This window comes from Balaenoptera ricei, chromosome 2 (assembly GCF_028023285.1).
Source record: "Balaenoptera ricei isolate mBalRic1 chromosome 2, mBalRic1.hap2, whole genome shotgun sequence".
In the NCBI taxonomy this organism is placed as follows: domain Eukaryota; kingdom Metazoa; phylum Chordata; class Mammalia; order Artiodactyla; family Balaenopteridae; genus Balaenoptera; species Balaenoptera ricei.
Window position 1 is genome coordinate 56,676,383 of NC_082640.1, and position 18,450 is coordinate 56,694,832.

The following is an 18,450-nucleotide window of genomic DNA, read 5'->3' on the forward strand; positions in this document are numbered from 1 at the left end:
TGAACTGCCAAAGCCATCCCCACCATAGGCAGCTGATGCCAGGCCATCACGAACAAGACACATCCTTGGGAAGCCGAGGCCAGCGCCTGCAACCCAATGATGACAGCCCATCCCACGACATCACACAGGACCTGTCCTCATGATACCTTACCTTTCTCTCCAGGGCAGCAGCCACTACGCAGGCTTAAATGCAGCACTCGATCGTCACCCCACTCCACGATGATCCACATAGCGCCAACAGTGTGCTGGCAGCTTCAGGGGCAGCACCGAGGCCTAATCCATCAGCCCCCTTCCACCATCACCAAATTCCATCCAACCCCCGCCCACTGCTCCAGCCCCACCTGGCACTCAAGAACCTCACCGCACCAAACACAACAACAGAGAGGGCCACAGGCCTGGCCTGAGGCTGCAGGCTCCAACCAGGGAACCTTGCTCATTTTGGCTTCCAAAATCAACCACCGAAGCGGCATGCACAAAGCATGATCCTGGTCAAAACACACTTCTCCAAGCTGAAAGCTCACTGGGCCCACACCAGCACACACTCTGACTCTGAAGACTAGCAGGAGACCCTGCCCCCTTGCATTCCCTCACGGCCTTTTAGCAGGGACCACGGATTCATAGATGACCCAGCTTATGGGCAGACACGGTCGACCCTCAGACAGGAGCCCCTCCAATGTGAGAGCCCTTAGTGGTATTTGCATGCATGTCAGCAGGGGATGTTGGTCCTCACTGCTAACTGTCCCCTACCCCCGAGAGGAAACCTGCTGGACCTCAGTTTCCATGTGGAGACCGTAGAGCTTTCTCACTCATTTTGTTCAGATTTTCCAAGGAATGCATACAAGGGTGTCATCATCGATCCAAGCACATTCTGGGACGCTGCAGAACACAAACGGGCAGGCCGTGGGGCTCTGCAGAGGAGCCATGACCCAGAAGTACTCCAACAGCCTGGGGAATCCACAGTCCTCAAGCCACTCAGCAAGACCAACAATCAATCCACTCTTGCAGCCATTGGACCCATCTGAGGAAAACCTAATAGCCAATGGCACATCTTAGTATGGGTGAATGCTACTGTCCTGAGTTATCCCCAGCCACGCTCAGCAACGTGCGCCTGCTCCACTTTTTCCAGTTCCCCTTAGCACATCCAGTTATCAGACAACACGAAGGTCTTCTTGTCTTTGCCGACGGCCAGCCTTACCCTGCAACTGCACCTGAGAAGTGGACAGAAATCAGGCAGGCTTCTGAATTGCACCAGAGTCCTCAGAGAACATGATTCTTGTGAAAACTTACCTACGTGTCAGCCCGGAACCTGCTACCCAAGTACCACTATCCCTTACCGAAAACTGATTGCGTGTCTCACAGCACGACTGGAGGAAGTTAGGCATGTACGTTGGCCGGTGTGTGAGACGCTGTATGTGTGTATTCACGCGTGTGGGCGTGTGTGACTGTGACTGCGCACGAAGATGCACTCGTGGGTTCCGGTGTGTGCCGCTGAATACGCGTCTTGGTCTCTGGGTGTCCCTGTGGCCCTCTGCAGACGCCTCCAACAGTAAACGCCATAGTTTATACACACCATCCTGGTTGGACCCCCAACTGAAAGGAGAAAGACCCCTGTCAGCTTCAAGAGGCCACATGCGAACTTTGACCCCCAGGGACTGTTGAAATAGTCCACAGACTCCCGCTCTCTCACAGCCACGCCTTCTGACCAAAGCACAAAGACTGGACGAGACCTGCCTCCCGGCCGTGGCTGTCACATCTATGTGGACCTGGAGACCCTGCCACCTACCAGCACATCTGATGTGCCCTTGGGGTCACTCCCAGCACTCCTGGAAGCAAGGGAACATCCCAGGGGCGGGCTGATAGCGACCTGCAGTTGCCTACAGGAAAGATGCAGCACGGCACTTCTCAAGGGGCTAAGGAACTGCGGACCAAGTGCGTCTTCTCACCAACTAGACCAAATCACTCTCCGTGACCCCGTGGGAATGCCCACAATGGGAAGTGTTGGGCTTCAGCAACCATGACACAGGTTGGAACACCAGAGCCGAATTTAGGCCACCTCCTCACCCACGTATCGGCAAGTTTCCAACTGGCAGGGTTCGTGGCCCTGACAACTGGGAAAACGCTCAAATGATACACAGCCTCTTCCTAAGTGCCCTCCTCCTGCATGCAGGGCGACTCGACACTATTGGAAGCCACAGACATCATGCGAACACGGGGACACTGAACACCAGGGAAGACAGACCGCAAGCCTGTCTGCTTTGATGATGCCCACACCACCCCATGCATCCTGGCAATTCTCCACTCCCACAGCAACACTACCGAGGAACTCACAGCGAGCAAATGCACTGTTCCTGAGGACCACAGACTTTCAACGGAAGACCTCTGCCACACGAGGGGACCTGGAAGCTTGAAAGGGCACAGTGGCTGTCCACGACAGCACACCTGGCATCGCAACAGTGCCCCCATCTCTGCCCCACCCACGGACTGCTGCAGATAAACCTCAGGCTGTTCGAACGGCCTGCATGCCAAACTGGCTGGCGGTGTCATGCCCCCCCGGGAGAAACACTTTTGCTTTGCACATTCCCAAACAAGGGAAGAAAGCAGCCAATATGGATGTTCGCATAACTCACCTACCTCCAAGGAGGCCGGCACAGACGCCTCACAATGTCGATCTTCTCTACGTCCCCCAAGACACCATTTGGGTGTCATTCCTCCGGCAATGGGATGATAACTCTACACAGGTTACCTACCTCACCTCATGCACTTGAACTGCCAGTGCCACCCCCTCCATAGGCAGCTGATGCCAGCCCATCACGAACACGACTCATCCTTGGGAAGCCAAGGCCAGCACCTGCAACCCAATTATGACAGCCTATTCCACGACCTCACAAAGGTCCGGTCCTCATCATCCCTTACCTTCCTGTCCAGGCCATCAGCGACGACGCAGGTTTAAATGCAGCACTCGATCCTCACCCCACTCCACGATGCCCCACTTGGCACCAACACTGTGCTGGGTGTTAAAGTAGAGGAGCAGACAAGGGCAGCAGTGTGGCCTAATCCATCAGCCCCTTTCCGCCGACGCCCAACCCGAGCCCAACCCCGCCCAATTCTCCAGCCTCACTAGGGACTCAAAAACCTCACTGTGCAAAACACTAGGACAGGGAGGGCCACAGGCCTGGCCTCAGGCTCCAGGCACAAACCAGGGACGCTTGCTCATTTTGGCTTCCAAAATAAACACACGAAACAGCATGCACGAAGCGTGATCCTGGCCAAAACACACCTATCCAATGGCAAGCACACTGGGCCTAGACCGGCACACACCCGGACTCTTAAGACCAGCAAGAGAGCCTGCCCCCTCGCATTCCTTCAACCGCCTTTCAGCAGGGACCCGGGATACACAGATAAGCCAGCTTATGTGCAGACACGGTCGATCCTCAGACAGGAGCCCCTCCAATACTGGAGTCCTTGGTGGTATTTGCGTGCATGTCGGCAGGGGACACTGGCCCTCACTCCTAACAGTCCCCTACACCCGAGAGAGGAAACGTGCTGAACCTCAGTTTCGATAAGGAGACGGTAGAGTGTTCTCACCCATTCTGTTCAGAGTTTCCAAGGAATGCATACAAGAGTGTCATCATCGATCCAAGCACATGCTGGGATGCTGCAGAACACAACCGGGCAGTGCGTGGGGCTCTGCAGGGGAGCCATGAGCCTGGAGTACCCCAAAAGCCTGGAGAATCCATAGCCCTCAGGCCACTCAACAAGACGAACAATCAAGCCACTCTTGCAGCCATTGGGCCCATCTGAGGAAAACCTAATATCTAATGGCACATCTTGGGGTGGTTGAATACCTACCGTCCTGAGTTATCCGCGACCATGCTCGGGAACATAGTCCCGCCTCACTTTTTCCAGTTCTTCTTAGCACCTCCAGTCATCAGAGCACACGAAGATCTTCTTGTTTTTGCCGACGGCGAGGCTTGCCCAGCAACTGCACCTGGGAAGTGGACTGGTGTCCTCAGAGGACATGATCCATACAAACATTTACCTGGGCTTGAGCTCTGAAACTGCTTCCCAAGGACCTCTATCCCTTACCGAGAATTGACTGCATGTCTGATAGTACGACTGCAGGAAGTTAGGCACATACATTGGCCGGTGTGTGAGAGGCTGTATTTGTGTGTTCACGCGTGTGGGCGTGTGTGACTGTGACTGCGCACGCAGACGCTCTTGTGGGTTTCTCTGTGTGCCGCTGACTACGCGTCTTGGTCTCTGTGTGTCCCTGTAGCCCTGTGAAGAGGCGTCCAACGGTAAACGCCATAGTTGTGTATAACAACACCCTGGCTAGACCCCCAACTGAAAGGAGAAAGCCCCCTGTCAGCTTCCAGAGGCCGCATGCAAACTTTAACCCCCAGGGGCTGTTGAAATACTCCACGGACGCCCACTCTCCCACAGCCACGCCTTCTGACCAGAGCACAAAGACTGGACGAGACCTGCCTCCCGGCCGTGGGTGTGACATCTACGTGCAACTCGAGAACCTGCCAGCTACCAGCACATCTGATGTGCACTTGGGGCCACTCCCAGCACTTTCGGAAGCAAGGGAACTCCCATGGGTGAGCTGACACCGACCTACAGCATTCTACTGGCAAGATGCAGCCTGAATCCACTCAAGGGGCTAAAGAACATCGAACAAAGTGCAACTTCTCGCCAACTAGGCCTAACCACTTTCCTTGGACCCGTGGGAATGCCCACCACAGGAAGCAGTGGGCTTCAGCAGCCATGACCCATGTTGGAACCCCACAGCGGAAACTAGGCCACCTTCCCGGCCATGTCTCAGGCAGCTCCCACCCTGCAAGGTTTGCGGCCCTGACCCCTAAGGAACCGCTCAAACGCTCAACAGCCTCGTCCACCGTGCCCTACTCCAGCCAGCAGGGCGACGCGTCCCTACTGGAAGACACAGACATCTTCCGAACACGGGAACACTGAACACCAGGGAAGACAGACCGCAAGCCTGTCTGCTTTGAAGATGCTGATCCCACCTGAGGCATCCTGGAAATTCTCCACTGCCACAGTGGCAGCACCGAGGAACTCACAGTGATCAAAGGCATGGTCCCCGAGGACCACAGATATACTTTCAACGGAAGACCTCTGCCATGTGAGGGGACTTGGAAGCCTGAAAGGGAACAGTGGCTGGCCTTGGCAGTGCACCAGGGATGGCAACAGTGCCCCCTTCTCTGCCCCGCCAATGGACTGCTCTGGATAAAGCTCTGGCTATTCGAAAGGCCTGCATGCCACACGGGCCGGCCGCGTCATGCCCTCCGGCAGAAACACTATCGCTTTGCACATTCCCAAAAGAGGGAAAAGAGCGACCAAAGGGCTTGTTTGCATAACTCACCTCCCCCAGAGAAGGCCGGCACAGATGCCTCAGCATGTCCATCTTCTCTATGTCCCGCAAGACACCCGTGGGGAGTCACTCCTCTGGAAACGGGATTGCAACTCTTCACAGGTAACCTACCTCACTGCATCCTCATGAACTGCCAAAGCCATCCCCACCATAGGCAGCTGATGCCAGGCCATCACGAACAAGACACATCCTTGGGAAGCCGAGGCCAGCGCCTGCAACCCAATGATGACAGCCCATCCCACGACATCACACAGGACCTGTCCTCATGATACCTTACCTTTCTCTCCAGGGCAGCAGCCACTACGCAGGCTTAAATGCAGCACTCGATCGTCACCCCACTCCACGATGATCCACATAGCGCCAACAGTGTGCTGGCAGCTTCAGGGGCAGCACCGAGGCCTAATCCATCAGCCCCCTTCCACCATCACCAAATTCCATCCAACCCCCGCCCACTGCTCCAGCCCCACCTGGCACTCAAGAACCTCACCGCACCAAACACAACAACAGAGAGGGCCACAGGCCTGGCCTGAGGCTGCAGGCTCCAACCAGGGAACCTTGCTCATTTTGGCTTCCAAAATCAACCACCGAAGCGGCATGCACAAAGCATGATCCTGGTCAAAACACACTTCTCCAAGCTGAAAGCTCACTGGGCCCACACCAGCACACACTCTGACTCTGAAGACTAGCAGGAGACCCTGCCCCCTTGCATTCCCTCACGGCCTTTTAGCTGGGACCACGGATTCATAGATGACCCAGCTTATGGGCAGACACGGTCGACCCTCAGACAGGAGCCCCTCCAATGTGAGAGCCCTTAGTGGTATTTGCATGCATGTCAGCAGGGGATGTTGGTCCTCACTGCTAACTGTCCCCTACCCCCGAGAGGAAACCTGCTGGACCTCAGTTTCCATGTGGAGACCGTAGAGCTTTCTCACTCATTTTGTTCAGATTTTCCAAGGAATGCATACAAGGGTGTCATCATCGATCCAAGCACATTCTGGGACGCTGCAGAACACAAACGGGCAGGCCGTGGGGCTCTGCAGAGGAGCCATGACCCAGAAGTACTCCAACAGCCTGGGGAATCCACAGTCCTCAAGCCACTCAGCAAGACCAACAATCAATCCACTCTTGCAGCCATTGGACCCATCTGAGGAAAACCTAATAGCCAATGGCACATCTTAGTATGGGTGAATGCTACTGTCCTGAGTTATCCCCAGCCACGCTCAGCAACGTGCGCCTGCTCCACTTTTTCCAGTTCCCCTTAGCACATCCAGTTATCAGACAACACGAAGGTCTTCTTGTCTTTGCCGACGGCCAGCCTTACCCTGCAACTGCACCTGAGAAGTGGACAGAAATCAGGCAGGCTTCTGAATTGCACCAGAGTCCTCAGAGAACATGATTCTTGTGAAAACTTACCTACGTGTCAGCCCGGAACCTGCTACCCAAGTACCACTATCCCTTACCGAAAACTGATTGCGTGTCTCACAGCACGACTGGAGGAAGTTAGGCATGTACGTTGGCCGGTGTGTGAGACGCTGTATGTGTGTATTCACGCGTGTGGGCGTGTGTGACTGTGACTGCGCACGAAGATGCACTCGTGGGTTCCGGTGTGTGCCGCTGAATATGCGTCTTGGTCTCTGGGTGTCCCTGTGGCCCTCTGCAGACGCCTCCAACAGTAAACGCCATAGTTTATACACACCATCCTGGTTGGACCCCCAACTGAAAGGAGAAAGACCCCTGTCAGCTTCAAGAGGCCACATGCGAACTTTGACCCCCAGGGACTGTTGAAATAGTCCACAGACTCCCGCTCTCTCACAGCCACGCCTTCTGACCAAAGCACAAAGACTGGACGAGACCTGCCTCCCGGCCGTGGCTGTCACATCTATGTGGACCTGGAGACCCTGCCACCTACCAGCACATCTGATGTGCCCTTGGGGTCACTCCCAGCACTCCTGGAAGCAAGGGAACATCCCAGGGGCGGGCTGATAGCGACCTGCAGTTGCCTACAGGAAAGATGCAGCACGGCACTTCTCAAGGGGCTAAGGAACTGCGGACCAAGTGCGTCTTCTCACCAACTAGACCAAATCACTCTCCGTGACCCCGTGGGAATGCCCACAATGGGAAGTGTTGGGCTTCAGCAACCATGACACAGGTTGGAACACCAGAGCCGAATTTAGGCCACCTCCTCACCCACGTATCGGCAAGTTTCCAACTGGCAGGGTTCGTGGCCCTGACAACTGGGAAAACGCTCAAATGATACACAGCCTCTTCCTAAGTGCCCTCCTCCTGCATGCAGGGCGACTCGACACTATTGGAAGCCACAGACATCATGCGAACACGGGGACACTGAACACCAGGGAAGACAGACCGCAAGCCTGTCTGCTTTGATGATGCCCACACCACCCCATGCATCCTGGCAATTCTCCACTCCCACAGCAACACTACCGAGGAACTCACAGCGAGCAAATGCACTGTTCCTGAGGACCACAGACAGACTTTCAACGGAAGACCTCTGCCACACGAGGGGACCTGGAAGCTTGAAAGGGCACAGTGGCTGTCCACGACAGCACACCTGGCATCGCAACAGTGCCCCCATCTCTGCCCCACCCACGGACTGCTGCAGATAAACCTCAGGCTGTTCGAACGGCCTGCATGCCAAACTGGCTGGCGGTGTCATGCCCCCCCGGGAGAAACACTTTTGCTTTGCACATTCCCAAACAAGGGAAGAAAGCAGCCAATATGGATGTTCGCATAACTCACCTACCTCCAAGGAGGCCGGCACAGACGCCTCACAATGTCGATCTTCTCTACGTCCCCCAAGACACCATTTGGGTGTCATTCCTCCGGCAATGGGATGATAACTCTACACAGGTTACCTACCTCACCTCATGCACTTGAACTGCCAGTGCCACCCCCTCCATAGGCAGCTGATGCCAGCCCATCACGAACACGACTCATCCTTGGGAAGCCAAGGCCAGCACCTGCAACCCAATTATGACAGCCTATTCCACGACCTCACAAAGGTCCGGTCCTCATCATCCCTTACCTTCCTGTCCAGGCCATCAGCGACCACGCAGGTTTAAATGCAGCACTCGATCCTCACCCCACTCCACGATGCCCCACTTGGCACCAACACTGTGCTGGGTGTTAAAGTAGAGGAGCAGACAAGGGCAGCAGTGTGGCCTAATCCATCAGCCCCTTTCCGCCGACGCCCAACCCGAGCCCAACCCCGCCCAATTCTCCAGCCTCACTAGGGACTCAAAAACCTCACTGTGCAAAACACTAGGACAGGGAGGGCCACAGGCCTGGCCTCAGGCTCCAGGCACAAACCAGGGACGCTTGCTCATTTTGGCTTCCAAAATAAACACACGAAACAGCATGCACGAAGCGTGATCCTGGCCAAAACACACCTATCCAATGGCAAGCACACTGGGCCTAGACCGGCACACACCCGGACTCTTAAGACCAGCAAGAGAGCCTGCCCCCTCGCATTCCTTCAACCGCCTTTCAGCAGGGACCCGGGATACACAGATAAGCCAGCTTATGTGCAGACACGGTCGATCCTCAGACAGGAGCCCCTCCAATACTGGAGTCCTTGGTGGTATTTGCGTGCATGTCGGCAGGGGACACTGGCCCTCACTCCTAACAGTCCCCTACACCCGAGAGAGGAAACGTGCTGAACCTCAGTTTCGATAAGGAGACGGTAGAGTGTTCTCACCCATTCTGTTCAGAGTTTCCAAGGAATGCATACAAGAGTGTCATCATCGATCCAAGCACATGCTGGGATGCTGCAGAACACAACCGGGCAGTGCGTGGGGCTCTGCAGGGGAGCCATGAGCCTGGAGTACCCCAAAAGCCTGGAGAATCCATAGCCCTCAGGCCACTCAACAAGACGAACAATCAAGCCACTCTTGCAGCCATTGGGCCCATCTGAGGAAAACCTAATATCTAATGGCACATCTTGGGGTGGTTGAATACCTACCGTCCTGAGTTATCCGCGACCATGCTCGGGAACATGGTCCCGCCTCACTTTTTCCAGTTCTTCTTAGCACCTCCAGTCATCAGAGCACACGAAGATCTTCTTGTTTTTGCCGACGGCGAGGCTTGCCCAGCAACTGCACCTGGGAAGTGGACTGGTGTCCTCAGAGGACATGATCCATACAAACATTTACCTGGGCTTGAGCTCTGAAACTGCTTCCCAAGGACCTCTATCCCTTACCGAGAATTGACTGCATGTCTGATAGTACGACTGCAGGAAGTTAGGCACATACATTGGCCGGTGTGTGAGAGGCTGTATTTGTGTGTTCACGCGTGTGGGCGTGTGTGACTGTGACTGCGCACGCAGACGCTCTTGTGGGTTTCTCTGTGTGCCGCTGACTACGCGTCTTGGTCTCTGTGTGTCCCTGTAGCCCTGTGAAGAGGCGTCCAACGGTAAACGCCATAGTTGTGTATAACAACACCCTGGCTAGACCCCCAACTGAAAGGAGAAAGCCCCCTGTCAGCTTCCAGAGGCCGCATGCAAACTTTAACCCCCAGGGGCTGTTGAAATACTCCACGGACGCCCACTCTCCCACAGCCACGCCTTCTGACCAGAGCACAAAGACTGGACGAGACCTGCCTCCCGGCCGTGGGTGTGACATCTACGTGCAACTCGAGAACCTGCCAGCTACCAGCACATCTGATGTGCACTTGGGGTCACTCCCAGCACTTTCGGAAGCAAGGGAACTCCCATGGGTGAGCTGACACCGACCTACAGCATTCTACTGGCAAGATGCAGCCTGAATCCACTCAAGGGGCTAAAGAACATCGAACAAAGTGCAACTTCTCGCCAACTAGGCCTAACCACTTTCCTTGGACCCGTGGGAATGCCCACCACAGGAAGCAGTGGGCTTCAGCAGCCATGACCCATGTTGGAACCCCACAGCGGAAACTAGGCCACCTTCCCGGCCATGTCTCAGGCAGCTCCCATCCTGCAAGGTTTGCGGCCCTGACCCCTAAGGAACCGCTCAAACGCTCAACAGCCTCGTCCACCGTGCCCTACTCCAGCCAGCAGGGCGACGCGTCCCTACTGGAAGACACAGACATCTTCCGAACACGGGAACACTGAACACCAGGGAAGACAGACCGCAAGCCTGTCTGCTTTGAAGATGCTGATCCCACCTGAGGCATCCTGGAAATTCTCCACTGCCACAGTGGCAGCACCGAGGAACTCACAGTGATCAAAGGCATGGTCCCCGAGGACCACAGATATACTTTCAACGGAAGACCTCTGCCATGTGAGGGGACTTGGAAGCCTGAAAGGGAACAGTGGCTGGCCTTGGCAGTGCACCAGGGATGGCAACAGTGCCCCCTTCTCTGCCCCGCCAATGGACTGCTCTGGATAAAGCTCTGGCTATTCGAAAGGCCTGCATGCCACACGGGCCGGCCGCGTCATGCCCTCCGGCAGAAACACTATCGCTTTGCACATTCCCAAAAGAGGGAAAAGAGCGACCAAAGGGCTTGTTTGCATAACTCACCTCCCCCAGAGAAGGCCGGCACAGATGCCTCAGCATGTCCATCTTCTCTATGTCCCGCAAGACACCCGTGGGGAGTCACTCCTCTGGAAACGGGATTGCAACTCTTCACAGGTAACCTACCTCACTGCATCCTCATGAACTGCCAAAGCCATCCCCACCATAGGCAGCTGATGCCAGGCCATCACGAACAAGACACATCCTTGGGAAGCCGAGGCCAGCGCCTGCAACCCAATGATGACAGCCCATCCCACGACATCACACAGGACCTGTCCTCATGATACCTTACCTTTCTCTCCAGGGCAGCAGCCACTACGCAGGCTTAAATGCAGCACTCGATCGTCACCCCACTCCACGATGATCCACATAGCGCCAACAGTGTGCTGGCAGCTTCAGGGGCAGCACCGAGGCCTAATCCATCAGCCCCCTTCCACCATCACCAAATTCCATCCAACCCCCGCCCACTGCTCCAGCCCCACCTGGCACTCAAGAACCTCACCGCACCAAACACAACAACAGAGAGGGCCACAGGCCTGGCCTGAGGCTGCAGGCTCCAACCAGGGAACCTTGCTCATTTTGGCTTCCAAAATCAACCACCGAAGCGGCATGCACAAAGCATGATCCTGGTCAAAACACACTTCTCCAAGCTGAAAGCTCACTGGGCCCACACCAGCACACACTCTGACTCTGAAGACTAGCAGGAGACCCTGCCCCCTTGCATTCCCTCACGGCCTTTTAGCAGGGACCACGGATTCATAGATGACCCAGCTTATGGGCAGACACGGTCGACCCTCAGACAGGAGCCCCTCCAATGTGAGAGCCCTTAGTGGTATTTGCATGCATGTCAGCAGGGGATGTTGGTCCTCACTGCTAACTGTCCCCTACCCCCGAGAGGAAACCTGCTGGACCTCAGTTTCCATGTGGAGACCGTAGAGCTTTCTCACTCATTTTGTTCAGATTTTCCAAGGAATGCATACAAGGGTGTCATCATCGATCCAAGCACATTCTGGGACGCTGCAGAACACAAACGGGCAGGCCGTGGGGCTCTGCAGAGGAGCCATGACCCAGAAGTACTCCAACAGCCTGGGGAATCCACAGTCCTCAAGCCACTCAGCAAGACCAACAATCAATCCACTCTTGCAGCCATTGGACCCATCTGAGGAAAACCTAATAGCCAATGGCACATCTTAGTATGGGTGAATGCTACTGTCCTGAGTTATCCCCAGCCACGCTCAGCAACGTGCGCCTGCTCCACTTTTTCCAGTTCCCCTTAGCACATCCAGTTATCAGACAACACGAAGGTCTTCTTGTCTTTGCCGACGGCCAGCCTTACCCTGCAACTGCACCTGAGAAGTGGACAGAAATCAGGCAGGCTTCTGAATTGCACCAGAGTCCTCAGAGAACATGATTCTTGTGAAAACTTACCTACGTGTCAGCCCGGAACCTGCTACCCAAGTACCACTATCCCTTACCGAAAACTGATTGCGTGTCTCACAGCACGACTGGAGGAAGTTAGGCATGTACGTTGGCCGGTGTGTGAGACGCTGTATGTGTGTATTCACGCGTGTGGGCGTGTGTGACTGTGACTGCGCACGAAGATGCACTCGTGGGTTCCGGTGTGTGCCGCTGAATACGCGTCTTGGTCTCTGGGTGTCCCTGTGGCCCTCTGCAGACGCCTCCAACAGTAAACGCCATAGTTTATACACACCATCCTGGTTGGACCCCCAACTGAAAGGAGAAAGACCCCTGTCAGCTTCAAGAGGCCACATGCGAACTTTGACCCCCAGGGACTGTTGAAATAGTCCACAGACTCCCGCTCTCTCACAGCCACGCCTTCTGACCAAAGCACAAAGACTGGACGAGACCTGCCTCCCGGCCGTGGCTGTCACATCTATGTGGACCTGGAGACCCTGCCACCTACCAGCACATCTGATGTGCCCTTGGGGTCACTCCCAGCACTCCTGGAAGCAAGGGAACATCCCAGGGGCGGGCTGATAGCGACCTGCAGTTGCCTACAGGAAAGATGCAGCACGGCACTTCTCAAGGGGCTAAGGAACTGCGGACCAAGTGCGTCTTCTCACCAACTAGACCAAATCACTCTCCGTGACCCCGTGGGAATGCCCACAATGGGAAGTGTTGGGCTTCAGCAACCATGACACAGGTTGGAACACCAGAGCCGAATTTAGGCCACCTCCTCACCCACGTATCGGCAAGTTTCCAACTGGCAGGGTTCGTGGCCCTGACAACTGGGAAAACGCTCAAATGATACACAGCCTCTTCCTAAGTGCCCTCCTCCTGCATGCAGGGCGACTCGACACTATTGGAAGCCACAGACATCATGCGAACACGGGGACACTGAACACCAGGGAAGACAGACCGCAAGCCTGTCTGCTTTGATGATGCCCACACCACCCCATGCATCCTGGCAATTCTCCACTCCCACAGCAACACTACCGAGGAACTCACAGCGAGCAAATGCACTGTTCCTGAGGACCACAGACAGACTTTCAACGGAAGACCTCTGCCACACGAGGGGACCTGGAAGCTTGAAAGGGCACAGTGGCTGTCCATGACAGCACACCTGGCATCGCAACAGTGCCCCCATCTCTGCCCCACCCACGGACTGCTGCAGATAAACCTCAGGCTGTTCGAACGGCCTGCATGCCAAACTGGCTGGCGGTGTCATGCCCCCCCGGGAGAAACACTTTTGCTTTGCACATTCCCAAACAAGGGAAGAAAGCAGCCAATATGGATGTTCGCATAACTCACCTACCTCCAAGGAGGCCGGCACAGACGCCTCACAATGTCGATCTTCTCTACGTCCCCCAAGACACCATTTGGGTGTCATTCCTCCGGCAATGGGATGATAACTCTACACAGGTTACCTACCTCACCTCATGCACTTGAACTGCCAGTGCCACCCCCTCCATAGGCAGCTGATGCCAGCCCATCACGAACACGACTCATCCTTGGGAAGCCAAGGCCAGCACCTGCAACCCAATTATGACAGCCTATTCCACGACCTCACAAAGGACCGGTCCTCATCATCCCTTACCTTCCTGTCCAGGCCATCAGCGACCACGCAGGTTTAAATGCAGCACTCGATCCTCACCCCACTCCACGATGCCCCACTTGGCACCAACACTGTGCTGGGTGTTAAAGTAGAGGAGCAGACAAGGGCAGCAGTGTGGCCTAATCCATCAGCCCCTTTCCGCCGACGCCCAACCCGAGCCCAACCCCGCCCAATTCTCCAGCCTCACTAGGGACTCAAAAACCTCACTGTGCAAAACACTAGGACAGGGAGGGCCACAGGCCTGGCCTCAGGCTCCAGGCACAAACCAGGGACGCTTGCTCATTTTGGCTTCCAAAATAAACACACGAAACAGCATGCACGAAGCGTGATCCTGGCCAAAACACACCTATCCAATGGCAAGCACACTGGGCCTAGACCGGCACACACCCGGACTCTTAAGACCAGCAAGAGAGCCTGCCCCCTCGCATTCCTTCAACCGCCTTTCAGCAGGGACCCGGGATACACAGATAAGCCAGCTTATGTGCAGACACGGTCGATCCTCAGACAGGAGCCCCTCCAATACTGGAGTCCTTGGTGGTATTTGCGTGCATGTCGGCAGGGGACACTGGCCCTCACTCCTAACAGTCCCCTACACCCGAGAGAGGAAACGTGCTGAACCTCAGTTTCGATAAGGAGACGGTAGAGTGTTCTCACCCATTCTGTTCAGAGTTTCCAAGGAATGCATACAAGAGTGTCATCATCGATCCAAGCACATGCTGGGATGCTGCAGAACACAACCGGGCAGTGCGTGGGGCTCTGCAGGGGAGCCATGAGCCTGGAGTACCCCAAAAGCCTGGAGAATCCATAGCCCTCAGGCCACTCAACAAGACGAACAATCAAGCCACTCTTGCAGCCATTGGGCCCATCTGAGGAAAACCTAATATCTAATGGCACATCTTGGGGTGGTTGAATACCTACCGTCCTGAGTTATCCGCGACCATGCTCGGGAACATGGTCCCGCCTCACTTTTTCCAGTTCTTCTTAGCACCTCCAGTCATCAGAGCACACGAAGATCTTCTTGTTTTTGCCGACGGCGAGGCTTGCCCAGCAACTGCACCTGGGAAGTGGACTGGTGTCCTCAGAGGACATGATCCATACAAACATTTACCTGGGCTTGAGCTCTGAAACTGCTTCCCAAGGACCTCTATCCCTTACCGAGAATTGACTGCATGTCTGATAGTACGACTGCAGGAAGTTAGGCACATACATTGGCCGGTGTGTGAGAGGCTGTATTTGTGTGTTCACGCGTGTGGGCGTGTGTGACTGTGACTGCGCACGCAGACGCTCTTGTGGGTTTCTCTGTGTGCCGCTGACTACGCGTCTTGGTCTCTGTGTGTCCCTGTAGCCCTGTGAAGAGGCGTCCAACGGTAAACGCCATAGTTGTGTATAACAACACCCTGGCTAGACCCCCAACTGAAAGGAGAAAGCCCCCTGTCAGCTTCCAGAGGCCGCATGCAAACTTTAACCCCCAGGGGCTGTTGAAATACTCCACGGACGCCCACTCTCCCACAGCCACGCCTTCTGACCAGAGCACAAAGACTGGACGAGACCTGCCTCCCGGCCGTGGGTGTGACATCTACATGCAACTCGAGAACCTGCCAGCTACCAGCACATCTGATGTGCACTTGGGGTCACTCCCAGCACTTTCGGAAGCAAGGGAACTCCCATGGGTGAGCTGACACCGACCTACAGCATTCTACTGGCAAGATGCAGCCTGAATCCACTCAAGGGGCTAAAGAACATCGAACAAAGTGCAACTTCTCGCCAACTAGGCCTAACCACTTTCCTTGGACCCGTGGGAATGCCCACCACAGGAAGCAGTGGGCTTCAGCAGCCATGACCCATGTTGGAACCCCACAGCGGAAACTAGGCCACCTTCCCGGCCATGTCTCAGGCAGCTCCCACCCTGCAAGGTTTGCGGCCCTGACCCCTAAGGAACCGCTCAAACGCTCAACAGCCTCGTCCACCGTGCCCTACTCCAGCCAGCAGGGCGACGCGTCCCTACTGGAAGACACAGACATCTTCCGAACACGGGAACACTGAACACCAGGGAAGACAGACCGCAAGCCTGTCTGCTTTGAAGATGCTGATCCCACCTGAGGCATCCTGGAAATTCTCCACTGCCACAGTGGCAGCACCGAGGAACTCACAGTGATCAAAGGCATGGTCCCCGAGGACCACAGATATACTTTCAACGGAAGACCTCTGCCATGTGAGGGGACTTGGAAGCCTGAAAGGGAACAGTGGCTGGCCTTGGCAGTGCACCAGGGATGGCAACAGTGCCCCCTTCTCTGCCCCGCCAATGGACTGCTCTGGATAAAGCTCTGGCTATTCGAAAGGCCTGCATGCCACACGGGCCGGCCGCGTCATGCCCTCCGGCAGAAACACTATCGCTTTGCACATTCCCAAAAGAGGGAAAAGAGCGACCAAAGGGCTTGTTTGCATAACTCACCTCCCCCAGAGAAGGCCGGCACAGATGCCTCAGCATGTCCATCTTCTCTATGTCCCGCAAGACACCCGTGGGGAGTCACTCCTCTGGAAACGGGATTGCAACTCTTCACAGGTAACCTACCTCACTGCATCCTCATGAACTGCCAAAGCCATCCCCACCATAGGCAGCTGATGCCAGGCCATCACGAACAAGACACATCCTTGGGAAGCCGAGGCCAGCGCCTGCAACCCAATGATGACAGCCCATCCCACGACATCACACAGGACCTGTCCTCATGATACCTTACCTTTCTCTCCAGGGCAGCAGCCACTACGCAGGCTTAAATGCAGCACTCGATCGTCACCCCACTCCACGATGATCCACATAGCGCCAACAGTGTGCTGGCAGCTTCAGGGGCAGCACCGAGGCCTAATCCATCAGCCCCCTTCCACCATCACCAAATTCCATCCAACCCCCGCCCACTGCTCCAGCCCCACCTGGCACTCAAGAACCTCACCGCACCAAACACAACAACAGAGAGGGCCACAGGCCTGGCCTGAGGCTGCAGGCTCCAACCAGGGAACCTTGCTCATTTTGGCTTCCAAAATCAACCACCGAAGCGGCATGCACAAAGCATGATCCTGGTCAAAACACACTTCTCCAAGCTGAAAGCTCACTGGGCCCACACCAGCACACACTCTGACTCTGAAGACTAGCAGGAGACCCTGCCCCCTTGCATTCCCTCACGGCCTTTTAGCTGGGACCACGGATTCATAGATGACCCAGCTTATGGGCAGACACGGTCGACCCTCAGACAGGAGCCCCTCCAATGTGAGAGCCCTTAGTGGTATTTGCATGCATGTCAGCAGGGGATGTTGGTCCTCACTGCTAACTGTCCCCTACCCCCGAGAGGAAACCTGCTGGACCTCAGTTTCCATGTGGAGACCGTAGAGCTTTCTCACTCATTTTGTTCAGATTTTCCAAGGAATGCATACAAGGGTGTCATCATCGATCCAAGCACATTCTGGGACGCTGCAGAACACAAACGGGCAGGCCGTGGGGCTCTGCAGAGGAGCCATGACCCAGAAGTACTCCAACAGCCTGGGGAATCCACAGTCCTCAAGCCACTCAGCAAGACCAACAATCAATCCACTCTTGCAGCCATTGGACCCATCTGAGGAAAACCTAATATCCAATGGCACATCTTAGTATGGGTGAATGCTACTGTCCTGAGTTATCCCCAGCCACACTCAGCAACGTGCGCCTGCTCCACTTTTTCCAGTTCCCCTTAGCACATCCAGTTATCAGACAACACGAAGGTCTTCTTGTCTTTGCCGACGGCCAGCCTTACCCTGCAACTGCACCTGAGAAGTGGACAGAAATCAGGCAGGCTTCTGAATTGCACCAGAGTCCTCAGAGAACATGATTCTTGTGAAAACTTACCTACGTGTCAGCCTGGAACCTGCTACCCAAGTACCACTATCCCTTACCGAAAACTGATTGCGTGTCTCACAGCACGACTGGAGGAAGTTAGGCATGTACGTTGGCCGGTGTGTGAGACGCTGTATGTGTGTATTCACGCGTGTGGGCGTGTGTGACTGTGACTGCGCACGAAGATGCACTCGTGGGTTCCGGTGTGTGCCGCTGAATATGCGTCTTGGTCTCTGGGTGTCCCTGTGGCCCTCTGCAGACGCCTCCAACAGTAAACGCCATAGTTTATACACACCATCCTGGTTGGACCCCCAACTGAAAGGAGAAAGACCCCTGTCAGCTTCAAGAGGCCACATGCGAACTTTGACCCCCAGGGACTGTTGAAATAGTCCACAGACTCCCGCTCTCTCACAGCCACGCCTTCTGACCAAAGCACAAAGACTGGACGAGACCTGCCTCCCGGCCGTGGCTGTCACATCTATGTGGACCTGGAGACCCTGCCACCTACCAGCACATCTGATGTGCCCTTGGGGTCACTCCCAGCACTCCTGGAAGCAAGGGAACATCCCAGGGGCGGGCTGATAGCGACCTGCAGTTGCCTACAGGAAAGATG

General features: G+C 55.4%; 7 non-coding genes across 7 annotated transcripts; all 7 read right to left on the reverse strand.

Moving 5' to 3' along the window:
- Positions 1 to 766: 766 nt before the first annotated feature.
- LOC132361891 (small nucleolar RNA SNORD116) lies at positions 767 to 859 on the reverse strand. The gene has a single exon (XR_009502155.1). It is a non-coding gene; the product is annotated as a small nucleolar RNA SNORD116 (small nucleolar RNA).
- Positions 860 to 3,545: 2,686 nt separating this feature from the next.
- On the reverse strand, positions 3,546 to 3,638 carry LOC132360922 (small nucleolar RNA SNORD116). The gene has a single exon (XR_009501240.1). It is a non-coding gene; the product is annotated as a small nucleolar RNA SNORD116 (small nucleolar RNA).
- Positions 3,639 to 6,284: 2,646 nt separating this feature from the next.
- On the reverse strand, positions 6,285 to 6,377 carry LOC132361892 (small nucleolar RNA SNORD116). The gene has a single exon (XR_009502156.1). It is a non-coding gene; the product is annotated as a small nucleolar RNA SNORD116 (small nucleolar RNA).
- A 2,690-nt stretch (positions 6,378 to 9,067) lies between these two features.
- LOC132360924 (small nucleolar RNA SNORD116) lies at positions 9,068 to 9,160 on the reverse strand. Its single transcript, XR_009501242.1, has one exon. It is a non-coding gene; the product is annotated as a small nucleolar RNA SNORD116 (small nucleolar RNA).
- A 2,646-nt stretch (positions 9,161 to 11,806) lies between these two features.
- LOC132361893 (small nucleolar RNA SNORD116) lies at positions 11,807 to 11,899 on the reverse strand. The gene has a single exon (XR_009502157.1). It is a non-coding gene; the product is annotated as a small nucleolar RNA SNORD116 (small nucleolar RNA).
- A 2,690-nt stretch (positions 11,900 to 14,589) lies between these two features.
- Positions 14,590 to 14,682, reverse strand: LOC132360925 (small nucleolar RNA SNORD116). The gene has a single exon (XR_009501243.1). It is a non-coding gene; the product is annotated as a small nucleolar RNA SNORD116 (small nucleolar RNA).
- A 2,646-nt stretch (positions 14,683 to 17,328) lies between these two features.
- LOC132361894 (small nucleolar RNA SNORD116) lies at positions 17,329 to 17,421 on the reverse strand. The gene has a single exon (XR_009502158.1). It is a non-coding gene; the product is annotated as a small nucleolar RNA SNORD116 (small nucleolar RNA).
- Positions 17,422 to 18,450: the final 1,029 nt, after the last annotated feature.